The 19,964-nt window shown below is 41.7% G+C and overlaps 1 protein-coding gene and 1 long non-coding RNA gene across 5 annotated transcripts in view; one reads left to right on the top strand and one right to left on the bottom strand.

Moving 5' to 3' along the window:
• The window catches only part of LOC143305305 (uncharacterized), a 158,166-nt gene extending 149,557 nt beyond the window's left edge, over window positions 1-8,609 (top strand). Inside the window, exons 4-6 of one of the 3 annotated variants that reach the window (XR_013062176.1) lie at window positions 5,114-5,602; window positions 5,672-7,078; window positions 7,174-8,609. This is a non-coding gene — a long non-coding RNA (uncharacterized LOC143305305). Of the gene's footprint in view, window positions 1-5,113; window positions 7,079-7,173 lie in introns of all 3 variants that reach the window. The other 2 variants (XR_013062175.1, XR_013062173.1) reach the window with 2 other exon arrangements.
• Window positions 1-19,964, bottom strand: part of LOC117604847 (uncharacterized) — a 218,149-nt gene that overhangs the window by 124,989 nt on the left and 73,196 nt on the right. The window lies entirely within an intron of this gene.

The following is a 19,964-nucleotide window of genomic DNA, read 5'->3' as shown; positions in this document are numbered from 1 at the left end:
CGATTAATTATTCACGCGACTTTTAGTGTGCTTCCTCTTCGAAGCATTATTAAACTTGCTCTATGCACGCGATTCTTAATCAGTTTCGTTAGACTTTTCTCTAACGACGAGCCTCGTGTTTGTTGGACGTTGACCAAAACGAAGGTTCACCTTTTGAAGGGATGATTTTGATTATAACGTATCTCCATTCGAAAAGCCTCCTGTACGTCAATGTAGAAACGTTTTTCTCTTTCTTTACGGATTCTTTTCTTCTCCCGAAGATACATCTTGATAGTTGTACCTTGTCACCGGTTCTCTACGTGACGAGCATCCAATTCGTCTCCTCTTTTCTCCGCTTCGATCCGTCAGCTCTGATTTCCCAGCGTGAAACCGAAGCTTCAAAATCGTTCCGATGCCTTAAGACATTCTTCGTGAAAAACTGACCTGAATATCGGCTTGAATGAAAAAGAAACTAGAGACTGGTTGGAGTTCCTTGAAGCTCACGATCAATTCGAGATCCGTTTGCCAGAAGTTTGATCGTAACGAGAACAATACGCCAGAAGAATTTTGTTTCCCTTTTAATTAGCTCGGAAGAGGAAACCGACACGGACGGACACGCGTTTTAATTGAGAAAGTTTCATTGATCTACTGGCTGAATTCAGGATTAGCAGGACCACGATGTAACGTGGGTGTGTCCAGGAAGTTCTTCGATAGAGAACGTCGCGACGTTTTGAAATTGGAAGTCTTCTTTTTCTCCAAATTTTTTCATCCGTCTATCGAATTTTTCGATCGATTTGATGGTTTTGTTGGAAAATAATGCACATTGTCTTTCTTTTATTTTCCCGTCGTTCACGGTTTGCCATTTGACACGGGACTAGTTTAAATTCGAACGTTTATTTTTGCTGTTTGCTTTGGCCGATCACTTCTATTTTCCGCCACTGAATTTCGCTGAATTTTTTTTTCTGACTGTGCTCTGCTTTTTTTTTTACCATTGTACTCGTTCGCAACTCGTTGCATACCCAATTAATTTTTCCGGTAGAGAGGAGAATGCAATTTCTAGCCTACGTACCGTAAATAATATTTTCATGGTTACCACGCTCATTGTATAGTACACGTCGAGGCATTTAGAAAGGAATAGAAAGGTGATTTAGAAATTGACAATGTCGTTTATTGCTTTCCTTTCAATTTGAATATACTAACGGATTAAATAAAAACTGCGATGTTTGAAATTTTTAATTATTCGGTTAAATTAACACATTCGATGTCCCATGAAATTGTAACGCTTAATTATAGAAAACTTCGCTCGTGCTATATTCGTTTTACTTTCGTTTCATTTTGGCACCATTTTACTGAAAAATTAAACTCTTAATTAAAAGTGTGTATTTGATAAAGGTTACGGAGACCCACTTTATAAATGTTATACGAATAGTTTCCAAAGACACAGAATTAAACACGTTCAGTTTACGAGCTATCCTCTTCGACTATACTAGCTAACGAATCAGAATCGCTTTTATCAGGCTGTCATCGGGATGGATCGGGATGAAATAGCTCGCTGAATTCGCGAATTCACGACTTCGGTGGAGGGTAAAAAAGAAAAGTTGCAGGAAATTTTGTGCAACGTCGTGCCCTGTCAAGTTGGTCGATCGACTAGGACGAACCAACCGGTTGTTCCGTGTTACAGTTGGAACGCGCACAAAAACTCTGCAGTCACCGTGGAAATTTTCGTATCAATAAGGAGGATATTTGTTAAACAACTACCACGGGATTCTCTATCGAATAAACGAAACGGTCCGTCTGTTTGCCGTAGAGACTGCGCGAAATCGAAATCGAAATCGAAATCGGGCAACAAATGAAAGGGGTACAAATATTGACGCTCCCGTTATCCCCTATTATATTTTCACGACGCATTTGGTGTCCGCCGAACGATCGTTCGAGAGTAACAAGAGGAAGGAGGGGAAGGGAAAGTGGAGAAAAAAGAAGAAAAATATTCGGTACACGCGTTGTTCGACGATCGAAACCACTTTTGCTGAAAATCTGTTCAATTTTGCACCGCGATGCACGTTCTGGGATCCGGTTCGCGTAAGACCAATCGAAACAGCTACAGGGGAAAAAGGCTGCAAATTAAGGGGAGCAGCTCGATACATTGGAAAACCGTTTCCACCGTCAGCGTTGCTGTGCAGAATCGGTTTGTCCAATTGAATCTCGGCCCTGTTCAGTGTACAGTGAATGCAAACTTTCTATTGACAACCGGCATACCAACGAAACAGACGTTCTATCCTCGACCCTTCTGCCTCTGCTATTCTCATCGATTATTTAACAAAGTCCCATCAATTATTCACTACTGTGTAATCGTATTGTTCGTCCGAAAGTATTTTAATGCTTAATCTCGTAGTTTTCACTAACGATGCAATTGTGATCTTTACTCCGAACGAGAAAAAAAAGGAGTCTATCGCTTCGGCGCTTCGAGAGAGCTGTGTCTTATGCAAAAGTCTGAACGAGGTGACGCGACGCAATAAAGTCGGCAAAGGGATCGTTTCTCTCCTCCGTCGTTGGTCCACTCAGTAAGTTATTAAAGTGAGAAAACCGGTCGAGGTTTCGGGCCCGGGGTCTGATCGTTCGTTTGGCTCGAATTCGAATTTTAACCCCGTGATTTATATTCGGATAGAGCGAGTCGTTCGTGGAACCTCGTCCGTCTGTTCCCGGTGCTTTCAAAGGCGGGAACCACGGCCGGCGGTGTTTAAGTGCTTTCTGGGAAACTTTCCTTGAGATGCAAATCGCAACGCGCGACGCCACTCGAGAAGAACAGGACAGCAAAGTTAAATTGCGAACGCGGATGGGGAGTCGATTGAAAGCGACACCTAATGAACTGTAATTGTTAGACCGGATAGAGATCGATTCCGGAGCTGGCAATCGTCTGTCGTTTAACTGAACCGATTCAGTATCGAGTTTATTCAACGTTTAAACAGTCTCGCGACGATACACTTGTGTTATCTGTTCAACTGCTCTTATCTGTGAGCTGGCAAGCCGAGAGAAGACGCGTATGGAAAGGTTTAAGGTAGTTTGCGCTAATAGCGGGTCGTTTCGCTGAAAATAAGCCGCACGTTTCCAGGCCTTTCCTTGCAAATGCTTGCCCACCAATTTCATGCTATTTCGTGGTTAAGGGATAAATGTTTGCGAGGAATGCTTATCCTGAAGGATGGGTTAGGTGGCTGGTTCGTGGACGCTTGAGGTTACCGGGGAATCGTGGCATTTTGTGGGCTTGCTATTTAGCTGGTTGTTATCAAACAGTTGGAAATTTCTGAAAATAGGGTAGGAAACTAGTTTCTTAAACTAATGATAAACAAAGATGTTATAAAACAGCGTGCGATTGATGGATTTATCTTTGATTTTACAACATAAATGAAGCTGTATCTTAGCCCGTTTTACGAGGCACTAAAGGAAATATACGTAACCTCCTCACCACAGCCATTTTCCCTCTCAAGTTTTCGAGTCGTTTCTGCGATGTTAATTAAGCTACCGACATCTCTTCTGCTCGAATGCGACGATCCCTGTACCAGCTGCAGCTGCCATTATCGTTTGATACTATAACGACCAAGAAGTTCTCCATACGGCCAAACGGTCGTTAAACAATTCCAAGTGTCTTGTGTGCTTGTTATACCTTCCTCCTATACAAAGATAAACGTAGAAAACACCTGGAGATAGTTTCTTGTTCGAGAAATCATCGAGCATCAACACTCTGACGCGGTTTCAACGTTCGTTTCAACATTCTCACTCGTCCACGACACACACGTTTGTTCTGCTTTTCAATTCGAAACATTTGTCAGCAGTAGGTACTTCTATCCTTCGATCAAACTTCGAAAAGCAAATAGGAGGGACACGGTAAAGGGATAAAGGTTCTTCCAATCTGGACTTGCCATGACGGCAGACCCGTGTCTTCTACCTACATGTTTCTCTATGGAAAGCACTTTCGAATCCGGAATCATAAAAGTTGAACACCGCCTGATATTCGACGGATTCTGAACACATCTGGCCATTGTATCTTGGTGAATGTCGAGGAAGCATCTTCTCTCGGCCCGGCCATTTCCTTTCCAATAGAAAGAGATCCTCCTGCGGTATCGCCATTTTGGTAACAGACCTTATGGTACCACCTTATTGACAACGATGTCTGAACCATGCGTATATGTACCTCTACATAGTCGTAGAAGAAAATATACAAGATTTCTTTGCTTCTCGTTGGTATAAAATACCAACCATGTTTGAGTTAGTTAACTGTTAACATTTTCGTTGTGACAATCAAGGTGTCGAGGTTCGTTCTTCAACGAGATTCATAATTGAATCTTACCGCTCGACGTATCAAGAAATTCGCGAGTTAACGCGTTCTACCGTTCTCCGGCTGTTAGTCAAGGGGATCGTACACGCGTGTACACGGGCCAGCTTCCGCGCCGAGTTTCCAGCACGTTGGAGCACTTACTTAAGGCGCGCACGGTGTCGTATCCTGAGAGATCCTTCAGCCAAGATATGATCCGGTGCGAGGCGAAGCGAAACGGCGTTATCGTCGTGCCATTAGCGCATCCGCGAACGTCAAACTTTGTATATCCGGCACACGCTCGACTTCCCGGCAAGTAGTTACGCAGATAACCGTGCGAGCAGCCCTTGTGGAACGAAGGCTTCCTGGTGCCGCTGGAAAATTTTCGACTACCTTGATGAACGCTCACCAGTTTTCACGAATCTCCCGAGAAATTTCTGATGGAAAACTTCTTTCGTATACCTTGGAAAATTCTTCGTAGGGAAAAGCCGTCGATCTAAAGTAACCTTTTTCCAGATACAGAAATGTTCGGTAATATTTTAAACGGTTTGCTAAAATCGTTGAAAACCCTTTCAATTACCATATTTAACTGGTCTCAGATAGACATAATTATACTTATAGTATCCAATATAATCTCCAACTTTCAGCCATATATCTTGAAACCTTTCAGTTTAAATAGATTTCTAACTTTAAAAGTGTAATGGATGCGCAACTATCTTTTCTAGCTTTTTAACGACTTTTGGTCGATCGTTCTATTTCGAGATTTACCGTTACCGTTATGAAACCGTCACGAGGAAAACTCTGAGATGATTTTTCTGTCTTCCGTAGGTACCGATGTTCGCATTTGAAGGAAGCAATTAATGGAAAGAAAAAAAGGGCGCAAAAACAATGATAGGAAAGTTTGGAACGGCTGATAAACGAAGAGAGAGAAAGAGTTGAAGCGTTCAGGAGAAATGTCGAACGAATGGGGCGACTCGACGGGGTTCGAACGAGGAAATGGAAAACTGCTGGGCGAGATTGCCAGGCGAGTCGAACTCAAAGGCCATGGAAATCTCGCGAATGGAAAGAGCCGCTCAAACTTTTCCCCTCCCTTCCTCTTCCAAACCTATGGCACGAGAAAGGAACGGGAAAAGTGTGCAGCAAGTTTTGCGTGAAAGTTCGGTGAAAAGAAAGCACACAAGATCCATAAACTCACGATCTTTCGTGACACGTGTTAAAGGGACGGACGGTATCCCTTTATCATCGTAGGAAAAAGGGAGGGAAAGAAAAAAGGGGAGAACGAAGTATTTGTTCTTGCGTCGAACACTTGGGACGGAGGTAAAGTAAAGTAAACTAATGTAATTGAGGGACGTTCTCGTATAATTATTTGGCTACAACACTTTGCAGATCAAGAAATTTACAGTGCTTTTACAGTTTCTAGTACACAGTACTTTAGTCGAGTAAATTTGATGCTTGAAAAGATAAAAATTTGTAAATATGTATTCAGGAGTACTGGACGATACACACCGGTCAGACACGTATTCTATCTTCTATCTCAGCAGTAACGTAGAATAATTTCCAATTCCGAAAAGATGGTTGTTAAACGTGAAAGCAAGAAGGCTGTTGACATTGCTCGTTTCTTTGATGCATACAATGGAATCAGAACTTTTGACCTAATTAAAGCAATTCTGAGGAGACGGGTGGTTCACAGTCTGTATAAAGGCAGTGAAAACTCGCTTAATTACCATTCTCCTAGGAACCATCCAAGAGGAAGGATCGTCTTCTCTAAAAACCGCTTACCCAATGACCCGTTTTAACTTTCCTCTTTAATTCTTTGCTCTTACTTTTCTTTCTCGTCTGGGAAATTTTTCTTTTTTAACATTTCCTCTTTTATTCTCTCTCAAACACTTTTGTGAAATTGAACCGTAATTTGATACCAATTCCTCGCTTTTATTTAATTAGAAATAATCGTTATTCGATAAGTACGAGGGAGGTTATTTTGAAAATGTTGAGAATCACGATTATTCACGTGTGTACTAATAAGGCGAAGAAGATTACAATATGATGGGAACTAAACAGATGGAACGAGCCAAAAACATTCTTTTCTTCCATTTCACTGATTGACCAGCTCGTTAAGGTCCAACTATCCTCGACTCGCAACTTTTTAAACATCTTCTAGGAGAGCAACAGAAAGCGGCCATCCTCTTGAAAACAGGTCAGCTGGAGGCTGGAGGAAAAATAAAACTCTCATAGCATATCGGGGCGGGAAAAAGTTTCCCAGTGAGTAATTTCTCGATTCGGAATGTTCAAAAGACAGAGACTTTCGGTTTCGAGCCCGTTGAACGTCGACGCGGTCCGTCAAAGCGAAGAAGAATTGTCGTGAAAGTTGTCTGTTTTATAGACGCGTCGCGTCGCGTCGCGTCGCGTCGCGTCGCGTCGCCACGCTCAAAGCTCCTCTGAACCCTGCTTTCTCCGCGTTCTTTGCTCGCGTGTACGTATATGGGATAAGCACTCGTTATTGCAGCGAGCACTTACCCCGTCTAAGAGTAATTGCAGAATCCTCTGTGGTAGCGTCGGCGGCGGATGCTTTTCACCGCTAATGAAAGGCACTGAAAGGCAAAGGTGCGTGTACCGTCCTGTAGTGTGCTCATCCGATACCTTGTAAATCTACTGGCCCACCGCGCCACGTCACTTGAAAGGAACCACCACGAGGATATCAATTTAATTACCAACGACAATGAACACCGCAGCGGTCCAGGTATCATTCAGCTTCTGACGTGTGTCGCCGAGCATCGACGCTTCCTTTTGGAATCGGTGAGAATTTTTCAAACATTTCTTTTCAAATAAATTCAGAACAAATAACCTTATTGTTCTATATATATAAATAATAGTTATTTCTCGGTCAACAGCGAGCTTTAATTAAACCGATTGAACTGTAAGGGTTGAACGACGATAGCGATGAAAAGCGAAGCCAAACAAGATCACCTCGACTGCACAGGAAATCGTCTCCTGTCTCGACTAGGTAGATACAATATACTCTGAAAACGATGAGATCGTTTCAGGAACACCGACGCGACGCGACGTCCCAAAGAGAAAGGACAATACGAGAAAAAGTTCGACACTGGGCGCTGGTTAATCGGGATCTCAGCGTAATCGGCTTAATTGTAAAGGAGTTTACCTACAGACTTCTCTGTTCCGGAAGCATTTCGAAACTGCTACTTTGCAACGAAACCCGGATGTGTATCGTCGCCGTTTGTAGTCGCAACAGAAAAATCAGGAAACTGAAATAGAGTGACGTCCTAATCAAGTTGTTTTCCGTTACTACTTCGAGACACGGTAACTTTTAAAATATCTACGTCCGAGTTAATCGTGTTATAAAAAATACAAGTAACTCTCAATAGTTTTATAACAGATTAATAATTATTTTGCCATAATATCAACACGAATGACAGTTTAACGAACTTAATGTAAATTTCATGAAAGATACATGAACGCGGGTCGTAAAATCCTGTGATTACGAAAGGTTTATCGATCACCAATGAGGCGTACAGATTTTCCGGCGTTAATTCGTGATTCAAAATCGTCGAATCGTTCACCACTTCGATTTTCCCTTCTTCAGATGAAAATGAGGACAGTGGTGTGAGAAATTAAAAGCAGTCAGAAATTCCAGCTACAACTCGGGGAAGAGGTTTGAGCCGTTTTGTTCGCCATCGTGCCACGGAATATTCCCCAGGGAGTATTCTTCTCGATACTTCCGATTAATCGAGAATCTGTACCTGTATATACGTGTGCGTGTGCACTTTTATCGTTGGAAGTAAACTGAGCAGGCAGTAAAATGATCACACTTTTTCTCTACCGATTTAATCTTAATTTAATAACAAAAAGCTTTTTATTGATTGGAAAATAATAAAAAAAAAGGAAAGAATCAACGGTACGGTGATGTTAATGAATATCTAAAGATATAGTAGTGTGGAACACTCCCGCCTGATATATGATTGATCTAAACTACTTATTGGTACTTGTATACTCGCATACATATACTACTGGTGGCAATTGCAACGTTCTATGGCAGAATTTAACGTATTTTTTATTGATTATTATATCAGATTGTCATATTTTAACGAGATAAAGCGTTTTCAGCCAACAACGTGTTAAAATAAATTTTAAATAAATCCAGCAGACAAAACAATGGCGTTACTTTTGTCTTCAATTTGTTCATTTTAAAATTGTTAATGTCGAGAATGTACCGTGAGAACAAAGTGAAAATCTAAAACGCTCGGTGAAAGGATTACTATTACAAGCTTCATCGTGGTCTGCGTTTTGACTGGAGAATTCACGAACTGAATAATTCGATACCTGAGAGTAATTCACTTGACTGATGCAATTAACGTAATCAACTGGTTTGAACGAAAGCATTCGCGTCGTTTAAGTGACAGTAGAGACGAGTTGTCTGCTCGCAAAACCATGAAAGCTTTGTTGCCACGACGTAATAATATTCGGAATGAAATAACAGCGACGAACTGCGCCATCCAAACTGTGATTCAGCGAAAATTTCATGAAATTTTAATGTCAATTACGGTAACTGACGTCGCGTTTACCGTGCGATTGACCTCGATCACTTAATTATTCATTCGTTCTCGTATAATAGTCACACGAATAAATTTACTAGCGCCATTAATTCGAGAAAATTAGTCGATAGGTTTGCAATTATCGTTAAGCCAATATGTGCTACTGGGTTATTGCCTTCAGCTATGTTAAGTTTGATTTTCTAACGGAAAACAAGAAAGTCTAATAATAAATACGTAATCTTGTGTAGGTATGCATTGTTCAGACTGTGCACTTTGTTGATAACACAGTGAACTTTCGAAACTATTCGTTCCATTCGAAATCAGCTACGAGAGCAGCGAAGCGAGAAGGTAACCGTAACCAAGTGGCAATTTCGAATCGTAGGAAGACAATTTTTTCGCGAACGAGACTTTATTACCGCCTGCAAGAACTTTCTTCCATTAACCACGAAAATGGTCACTCGGTAGAATTAAGAGGCGTTAAAACGTACGCGTACATTGTCTGGCCTCGGCTACAATCTGTGGTTCCCTTACATTCTTTCGAAATGTATTCGGAACGTGACCGGTATCAAATTGCCGGACACGAAGCTGTTTGAATCACAGCCCCGCGGCACGAACCTCGCCATTGTGTGCTACGGAACGAGGAAAGCTTGCCGCCAAAGGCAAGGGAAATTAATACCAATCATTATCGCGCTTTTCCGCGATATACACTGCCAGACGCAACACAACAGAACCACCAACGAAAGGATATTTATCACGAGCAAGGAGCAGAGGGGTTGCTCTCCCTTTGTGCGGTCACGCAATTACGCGAACAACCGCGACCAAACGAAAGTCATTAACGAGTCCGATTTCACAGGGAGGATGCTTCCTTTTTTCTTTTCTCTTTTTTCTTTTTTTTTACTTTCTCTTCTTTTTTTTTTAAGAATCGATTCCGAACAGGATTTTTTCAACATCTCTGCTTCTATAATAAATCTGCTTCTTTATCAAATTGAAAAGTGTTTATTAAATTTATGTCAATGACAAATTGTTAGACAGCTTCCTTGATATACACATATGCGCTGTAAAATTTTCGTCGTCCAGCTATTTCGTTAACGTTGTAATAAATGTAAAAAACTAAGGAACATGGCTCCCGACTGTGATTCATCTCGGGCAGACGTTCTATCTCCATCGCAAGATCGACGTTATTCCCGTGAGTAGCGCTTAAAACTGGGTCACCGTGATATGTCCGTTACTTATTTCATAAGTAGCTTACCGAGATGCGGCGGATCTGACGTGAAACTTGAAATTTTGTTGGTAACCGGTACTTCCATCAACTCTGATGCCTCGTCTATCTTGGCGTCTTAGAACTTTTGGTCGACGGACATTTCCGAAATTAACTAGAAGCAGGTTTCCATATAGGAGAAATTTTACCCCCTATGTATCTTAGCTAATTTTGCATCTTCCACAAAAATATGCTTGAACTAGCACAATTTCACTATTAGGGAAATGTGTCAGAAGGTCTTATTCATCGTAAAATCCTCGAGTCTCATCAGCAGCTTTTTATTTTCCAGGAATATCGCACAAGAAGCAATAAGTCAGAGCTCCACCCTGAGGAGAAGGGTTCACTGTACCTCCCTGTTCTTAGTAGTACAAAGACGTAGAGAGAGAAATAGGTGAATAGAAAGTGAGATAGAGAGGGAAAGATGCCATTCTCTCGATTACTCGGTGCGTCAGCGTGACATTTAATCTCGCACAAGAGCTATTGACATTTCGATGGCCGACCTGCCGGGATATCTGGTATTTGCGTTTCCGGCTTGCATCCCGCGCTCGAGAGGATCGTCCCGGCAGAGTGAGCGCGCACAATGAATCGCGTGAATCACTTCCGAGTATTTAATTATTCAGTTCACGTGTTACCAAACAAGCAGGCCGATTTACAGCAATCTCCGTGATCGTTTTTCACCAACGCGACGCGACGCGACTTCACAGTTATCAATTGGCCTGGGTAGCTATTATTTCTCGATTTCATGCTTGGCCAGTAATTTTTATTGTATTGGTCTAATTTTCATCTTCTAGTGATTCTAGTATAATAATACTCATCAAGTGTTTTTCACGAGTCTAACTTTGGTCGACTTTGGAAAGCGGCAATATGTCAAGAATCGAGATTGGGGGGGGCTATATCTAGCTTATACAGTGATGGCCACCTAAAAGTATCCAACAAGGGATCGAATAGCTGACGTTGGTTATCGAACATTTTTGCCAACCGATGCCTGTTACGATGCCGTGAAAAAGTCAATTCCAACGTTCTTCTTTCACGATAGATGTCTCGTTAGCAAACAACTAGTATCCCGCCGTGGGTTTCCGAGTTTATTCCTCAACATTTTCCACGATGTAATTGGACGACGCTGAAGCTTCATAAAGCACACCGATACAGCACACTGTTTTCGGTGTGTGTACGCCTCGCGTCGCAACGGAGAACGCGTAATTGAGTTTCCTCGGGTAATTTAATAATATCATAATATTATTCTTTGACGGTGGAAAAGAATAGTATACCTGAGACGATGCTTCATCGAATATTGCCTAGCGTTAAATTCTTACAAGGAATCTTATAACCAAGCATTCCTCTTCGACTTTGATGAAACTTGGAGAGAAAAAGAAACATTCTACATGGAACGGTACACTAATAAATAATGATAATTCTCGTAGACCAAGCTTCTCTAAATTGGCTTTCAAAACTCGTACGCCATACGTCTTTCTAACCACGTTTCTTGCTTCGTCATTCAGCTGAATCTCCACCGGTGTATAAGTTCGGCTCCAAGATCTGGCTATTTATATTCTCCAGCTATACATATATCGTATTTTCTGTGTGCCACAGATCCGTGTTTCTTTTGTGTCGTGTTCTTTCGTCTAAAATGGCGTGAATCAAATTCTCAAAGAAATATGACAGAAAAGTTTTCACAAAACCCGAGTCTTTCGACAGAATATAATTTCTGTTCACTTTGAAATTTCTTTAAAGTAAAAATCTTCCTGATCGAATGGAAAAGAGTGATGAATAATTTTGCGAGTGGAAAGATTGCAGAAAATGAGAAGACAAATGGTTTGCGTCGGTTAGGTCAAAGTAATTTCCATGACACGAAACACAAGGCCTCATTTTTACGCTCTTGTCGGCCACAGAAATTGAATTATCCACGGGGTTCCATGGTGTACGATGGAGGTGACGCGATTATATTGCATAATACACCAGGTGGAACGCAATTATCGACAGCCGGCGAGGGATAGACGGTTATTTTAACGCCATTCGGTTCGTCGTTTTTCATCCGGACCACTTTCACAATTGGATTAGAATCTGGTTGATGAAGAGGTGGAGGAGGGTGAAAGATGGAAAGGGAGTGATTGTAATTTAATTTGGAGTGTAAGGTCGAGCCATTGGGGTCATAAAATTCTGGTATAGTTCATTAATCCGTCTGCCAGCAGCTTCATTGAATTAATCAACTCCTATCTTTTTTCTCCTTTCACCGTACTCAGTAAAAAGGACCTTATTATTTTGTCATCAGCGGTTGTATTTTATAGTCTGTCAGCTTCGAGTAAAGGTGGCTGATCGGAAACCGCTGTCAACCGTTCGACTTCGAGCGAGGTGAAACCTAGTCAATCTTAACGCGACCGCCGAGGGATGCGGATCTACCTATCAAACGTACGTATACTTTTCATTTATTTTACGAGTTTATTCAATTTACTTTAGTTATTTACTTATAAGGGGTTGAAATTTATGATTTTATTCTTCTTCTGGGCCTTAGCTGATCATCCCTTATCTGTATATTTTACAATTGGTTTACAAATGAAAACTTTAATTATAATTTAATTTTTTTTTTATTAAAAGTAAAAAAAAGCTTCCTGGTGCGCATATATTTACATATAAAAATACATATGCTGTCCCCTTGGTTTCCGCTTCCCTTCTCCCCGAATATCCGTGGCTCCCGTAGCTAACTGGTCCAACTTTCATTACCGTACATGCCTACGTATGAGGGGATCCAGACCATTTGAATGTTTCCTCCAGCAGGAGACGATTCCTGCAAAAAGTAGTTTCAGTTTCGACCATTGCGTCATCTATACAAGAAGGGTGGAAACTACAAGACAACATACCGACCGATTTTCCGAGATAGCGAAATACTATTTTATTAACTGCCAAGGGGTCGATCGATAAATCGGTAAGTGTTTTCCGCTGTTTTTCAATAGACAGTGCTAGTATTCTCCTGTAGTGTGATCCAGATGTGACTGGACAGTGCTTCGGGGTCCCTAACACCCCAAGATGATAACAGGTCGGTATACAGAGAGTACCGTCGATGCATCGGGGTCCCTAACACCCCAAGATGATATCAGGTCGGCATACAGAGTCCTTTGGGGTCTCTAACACCCCAAGATGATATCAGGTCGGTATAAAGAGTACTTTGGGGTCCCTAATACCCCAAGATGGTATCAGGTCGGTATACAGATTACTTTGGGGTCCCTAACACCCCAAGATAGTATCAGGTCGGTGTACAGATTACTTTGGGGTCCCTAACACCCCAAGATGATAACAGGTCGGTATACAAAGAGTACCGTCGATGCATCGCGGTCCCTAACACCCCAAGATGATATCAGGTCGGCATACAGAGTCCTTTGGGGTCTCTAACACCCCAAGATAGTATCAGGTCGGTATACAGATTACTTTGGGGTCCCTAACACCCCAAGATGGTATCAGGTCGGCATACAGAGTACTTTGGGGTCCCTAACACCCCAAGATGGTATCAGGTCGGCATACAGGATACTTTGGGGTCCCTAACACCCCAAGATGGTATCAGGTCGGTATACAGAGTACTTTGGGGTCCCTAACACCCCAGGATAATATCAGGTCGGTATACAGATTACTTTGGGGTCCCTAACACCCCAAGATGGTATCAGGTCGGTATACAGAGTACTTTGGGGTCCCTAACACCCCAAGATGATATCAGGTCGGTATACAGATTACGTTGGGGTCCCTAACACCCCAAGATGATATCAGGTCGGTATAAAGAGTACTTTGGGGTCCCTAACACCCCAAGATGGTATCAGGTCGGTATACAGATTACTTTGGGGTCCGTAACACCCCAAGATGGTATCAGGTCGGCATACAGATTACTTTGGGGTCCCTAACACCCCAAGATGATATCGGGTTGGTATACAGAGAGCGCCATCGATGCATCGGGGTCCCTAACATCCCAAGATGATACCAGGTCGGTATACAGAGAGCTTCGGGGTCCCTAACACCCCAAGATGATTTCAGGTCGGTAAACAGAGAGCACCACCAATGCATCGGGGTCACCGATAGCCCGGATGGTAAAATGTTAGTATGCGGTACCACCCGTGCTTCGGGGTCCCTAACACTCCGAAACCGCAACATTGTTGCAGCCTTCCTTACATTGCATCCCTTACATCTCTGTACCCTTTATATCTCTGTATCCCTTACATCTTTGTACCCTTCATATCCCTGTATCCCCTACATCTCTGTACCCTTTACATCTCTGTATCCCTTACATCTCTGTACCCTTCACATCTTTGTATCCCTCACACTCCTGAATTCTCCCTGCATCTCTTGTATCCTTTCAACCCTTATAACAAAAATATATTATAAATATATTATAATTGAAATGCTTATGGCCACTGGTTGGAGTAAAGGTAAGTAAAGGTAATTAAAGGTAAGTAAAGGTAAGTAAAGGTAAGTAAAGGTAAGTAAAGTCTTGTGATAAATAATTTTAAATTTTAATTTTGGAAAAATTTAGTTCCTTTTTTGCCACCAGAGGGCGCTGATTCGACGTCGAGAATTTAGTTCGCATTTTTGCCGCTAGAGGGCCAAAATTCCTGCAAGCTTTAGTTCCTTTTTCTGAAACCAGATGGCGCTGATTCGACGTCGAGATTTTAGTTCACATTTTCGCCGCTAGAGGGCCAAAATTCCTGCAAGCTTTAGTTCCTTTTTCTGAAACCAGGTGGCGCTGATTCGACGTCGAGATTTTAGTTCACATTTTTGCCGCTAGAGGGCCAAAATTCCTGCAAGCTTTAGTTCCTTTTTCTGAAACCAGATGGCGCTGAATCGACGTCGAGATTTTAGTTCGCATTTTTGCCGCTAGAGGGCCAAAATTCCTGCAAGCTTTAGTTCCTTTTTCTGAACCCAGATGGCGCTGATTCGACGTCGAGATTTTAGTTCACATTTTTGCCGCTAGAGGGCCAATATTTTTGCATGATTTAGTTCTTTTTTCTACCGCCAGGAGGCGCTATGATGGAATGCTTACAAAAAGGATGCAAGGATGTAAGGGATGCAGGGATGTAAGGAATGCAAGGAATGCTGGAATGTAAGGGATGCAGGAATGTAAGGGATGCAAGGAATGCAAAGGATGTAAGGAATGCATGGATGTACGGAATGCAAGGGATGTAAGGAATGCAAGGGATGTAAGGAATGCAAGGGATGTAAGGAATGCAGGGATGTAAGGAGTGCCGGGATGTAAGGAATGCAGGGATGTATGGAATCTAGGGATGTAAGGAATGCAGGAATGTAAGGAAAGCAGCGGTGTAAAGGATTTTTTTTTTTTTTTAACGTGGGGAAATCTTGCATAAGACCCCTCACCGACCCATGGGGCAGGGTGGCGGTGGAGTGTCAGATTCCTACTGACTAAAACCCCACGGCGACCGACACTGGCGCTAATGAAGTGGTCATCATTCCACGAACGGCTTAAAATTATCGCAAATAATGTTTACTTAGAATTTTTAACAAAAATTTGATGCTCGATCGATACTATCACAGACATGTTTCCGCGTTATTAAAAGGAAGTATATATATATATATATATCCTTTTATCCTTCTTTATCTCTGTAAATAATGCAGGTTTATAAGGGGTGCAGAGATGTAAAGGAATCAAGGATGAAAAGGATGCACACGGGAGCAATAAAATCAATACGTTCGTCCTTCTAATGAGTTTATTCAGTAAGTTAATAAAATAAATACAGCAAATTAAATGAACAATAGGGTATAGTTTTTGATATCGCAGCAATCTGTTGTTACCATCAAAGTGCGTTGTACTGTTGTAGTACGAAGTGTTTCTGATTTTTACACTAGGATAAAGCAGATGGCGTTCGTTCTCATGGCAGAAATTTACGACCCTTTGAGAACAAAGGCATGTCCAGTCTTCTACTATCTGTAGTCCCTGTGTATCTGTAGTCACTGGCTGTTTTGGAAAGTCGGTGGGTAAGTCGTCAAGTAGCTTCGCCCACCCTTATATAGATGGAAGTGGGATCGAATTTCGAAAATATTTCATTTATGACGGTATTTTCACACGCTTCTACGAGTTTTGGAATTGCAAACGGACACAGATAACGGCACACATAATAAAGCTCTTTTGTATAATTAGTTTAGACAACTACATTCTACTTAGTACAACTATGTAAACGATATTATTTCATAAAATATTTTTCAATAAATAAAAAAAGTTGGAATGTCAAATGACAGCAGCCGTTGTGCAGTTTTCGCGTATCCTTCCGCAAAATATTCGCGTGTGGATAGGGTGAGGGATCATAGCCGTCGGTGGTTGTGTATCCGAGAACTGTAGCCTGGGAAATTAAATTTCCCATGGTGGTGTGAGCGAGCACGGTATGAACGACGCGCGACTACCGGTTCTCGACGGACGGCTGCATTGCAGTCAGTGGTTTGGCAATCCAACTGCGATCGGATCGATGAGTATTTCACCATGAACCGTGACTACAGATTCAACAAGACTAGACATGCCTTTGTTTTTAAGGGGTTTTCAATCTGTGCCTTGAGAACAAACGCCATTTGCTCGATGCTAGTACCCACTAAAACCAACCTGGTGACCTTCACTGACGTTGCTGGGAGGCTTCGGGACCTTAATTCCCACCTTAAATGCCGGTGACGGCCTCTCCTCGTGATCGCCCTCGCTCCGGACGCCTGCTGGGATGTAATGGATGCAGAGATGCAAGGAATGTAAGAGATGCACAGATAGATTTTGATGTATATTATGTTTATAATTTGTTAAAGATCCAATAGTAATTGAATTAAACAGTTATTGAATAAACAAGGTACAAAGTGTGTTCCGAAACAGTGAAATCAATCTTACCCTGTGTATTAGCAATACTTAAACAATCCTTGTTACTACAACAGTTGCTCGACTCTGGCAAACATCTTGCAGCTGTTTGCGCCCATCGAAAGCCAAGACGGCACTGTTGATGGTGGTACACTTTTATAGGAGAAATTTTACCAAGCAGATTATTTGTAAACATTGTACGTTCGAAAAGAGACAAAATATATTTTGGTACACTTCTATTTTATCTGAAACATAAAGTAAGAAGTAAAATAGGAAAATTGTTTAGATCGGGATCTCGTTAATTGTGACACTTTCGTGTGAACAATAATTATACTAACCGTTACCGTGACTACGATATTTGCTTTGTATTCAAAGATAATATTATAAAATACATTCGCGTATCCAGGTTTGTGTATACCAAAAATGTGATGGAAAATTTAAACTTAAAATCCATCCAGATAACGAGATACCGTGGTCTCTTGGTGCATAAATAAAGATTGTGTATTTTACGCGTTTCCCGAGACTGATTCGTGCTTGAAATTCATGTATGCGTTGCTCGTACGTACGAGGCCGAGAGAAATTTTTCAAGAATCTGCGGTTCCGCTGGAAATAAAAAACGGAAGTCCATAGATCCGGACAAAATACTATTAATTACAGTTTTTCGATTCAACTGATCCATGTTTTCCGTAGCAAAACTTTTCATTTATCCTGGAACGACAAAACCGTATGACTCGGAATGTAATTTTTCATTTCCATCTTCTAAACACATGAATTTAGTAATCGGTTTGCATGAAATAAATAACAGAAAGCATACGGGAGATGCTTGAAAGCAATTCGATTCTCGGAAAGGCATCTTGACCGTGGAAAACGCATTTGCAGAAAAACTTTTTTTCCACGTTGCTCGCAAGAGAAGGAGAAAAAGATGGAATGAAAAGGGGTGGGTATTCTGGCGTTGGCGAAGGTTCGTAACCACCCCCGTCGGCCGTGCTATTTCCCGGCATTGTTCTTGATTTACGAGCCCCCCGGCGGTTCTTCTTTCGGTCGCTAATTAACGAGGGGCCCGACTGAATTCGCGACTGTAACTCAGGAAAATTTAGCGGCACCGAGATAACGCCACTCGCTATCCGCGTGTGTAGGAACAAAGGATGCCGGGAGTCGTGCATTCTTGCATTCAAATGCAATGATAAAGAAATCTTAATTACGCCGACGCTCAGACGCTCTACGTCCCTGACGCGATGCATTATGATTATGGTTATGCTGTATCCTCGAACGAAACGTTTGCTAACAATTTCGATGGTGTCTACTGTTCAATGTTGTACGTGTAGAATTTTTCTTTCTATGGTCACCATTAATACACAGCGACGATTTAATGGTGGGTGACCGTTACGTTAGTCAGGCTCAACATCAAAAGGGTAAATTTTATGCAGACACGAAGGCTCTTCTCTCGTTCGATTCGACAAGGGTTCCAAAGAAAGTAAGGGCGGCAGGGAATGGCAGGGAAGAGCAGAGAGCGAGCTATACGGAAAATGGCTCTGACCGCTAATCCAATCGGCTTTCGCGAGAATTAAGGCTGCTCTTTTCCGGCGTTCGCGCGTGCATCCAATTTGACGCTTACGTAATTAACGCCGTCTACATCCAGCCAATCAACTTACACGCGTAATTGACGCAGCACCAGTTCGAATAGGTCGCATCCTTAATTTTCGATTAATTCCTTTGATCGATGAACAAAAAGGTATTAGGAAAAAAAACTGATAGATCGCGTGAAGAACGTTGCTCTTTGTTCGACGAACAACGTGCAAATTTTGTCGGATTATTTGAGATTAAGCGACGAACTTTTAATTGTATTGTGTTTCGTGGCGGAATGTTTAATCAGCGGCGGGAAAACGTGGAACAACCTAGCACTTTTCATCGATGGTAATGCGATTAGCTGAAAGTAATCAGACAGCATGGGACTGAATTTTCACTGAATTTCGATCAAGACATTAAAAATAACAGACTTTATCTTTAATCCTTGAGTGGATACCGTTTATATTTTAGCTACATGCTTATTTATGTATAAATTAGTGCTTAAGGGTCAATATTTCACACAATATTAACGTTGGTTTGATGCTGAGAGCACGGGACGCAAAATATAGAATTTGATTATTGCAATAAGTAGATAGCCCAAAACCCCTTTGGACCCTCTACTTGCTTTTCCCTATTTCTCCCTTATTTTCTCCGACACTTTGTCACTTTCTCTTCTCTTTCCCTTCCTCTAATAAAACCCTTTGACCTTTCAGCCGCCCTTTTCTATCCCGGAAACTTTTCTCCTCCCTTTTTTCCTAACTATTTCACTCTTCATGCTTTTCCTCACCTTTCTGCCGCTCTCCATTTCCTTCGTTCTACTTCTCTGACCCTTTTTTCTCTTGAAAAAATTGTTAATATCGGTCTCTGTTATTCAACAGGACAGGTTGAAATTTCGATAATGCTTTCGAGGCGAACACAATCGCATTCGCCCTAACAAGCGGTACATTCGAAGGGACTCGACTATTTTTAGTATTTCCATTTCGTGCAGGATTAAAGTCGAGTGGGAGAAGGTAGAGTCTGGGGCGAGAAGCTTGCACTTTAACTGTCACAAAGGGGATTTTCCAAGTAATCTGTCGGATAAAAGTTATTTCCGTTTTGCTGGGAAACGCGATTCATGCAGCGAGACAACGGGGAAATTTTCGTGCATTAAGGTGGTCGCCTGCTTGTGAATTATATTTGCGAATCGAGCGGGTACTTTGTGATTCCATTCCCATTCTCCCATATTAATTTATTGTGTGTTACGATATTTCAAGAACGTACAAGCAGTTTTTGAGCAGATGATACAGCAAGTACAGTAAAATAATCTAACGATGGTTGCAGAAAAGAATTTATTGAATCTTTCTCGTTTCTTGCACTGTTAAATGTTCTAGAAATATACTGCAACAAAGTATTAACTACGCAACGATGAAAAAGAAAGGATTCTAAAAACCCTTTTAACAATTTCATTAAAAATTAATTGCACGAAGCATTTTTGCAAATAAAAAAGAG

This window comes from Osmia lignaria, chromosome 5 (assembly GCF_051020975.1).
Source record: "Osmia lignaria lignaria isolate PbOS001 chromosome 5, iyOsmLign1, whole genome shotgun sequence".
NCBI classification, from domain to species: Eukaryota; Metazoa; Arthropoda; class Insecta; order Hymenoptera; family Megachilidae; genus Osmia; species Osmia lignaria.
The sequence above is the reverse complement of the archived record's forward strand: the minus strand, read 5'-3'. Positions and strand labels throughout refer to the sequence as shown.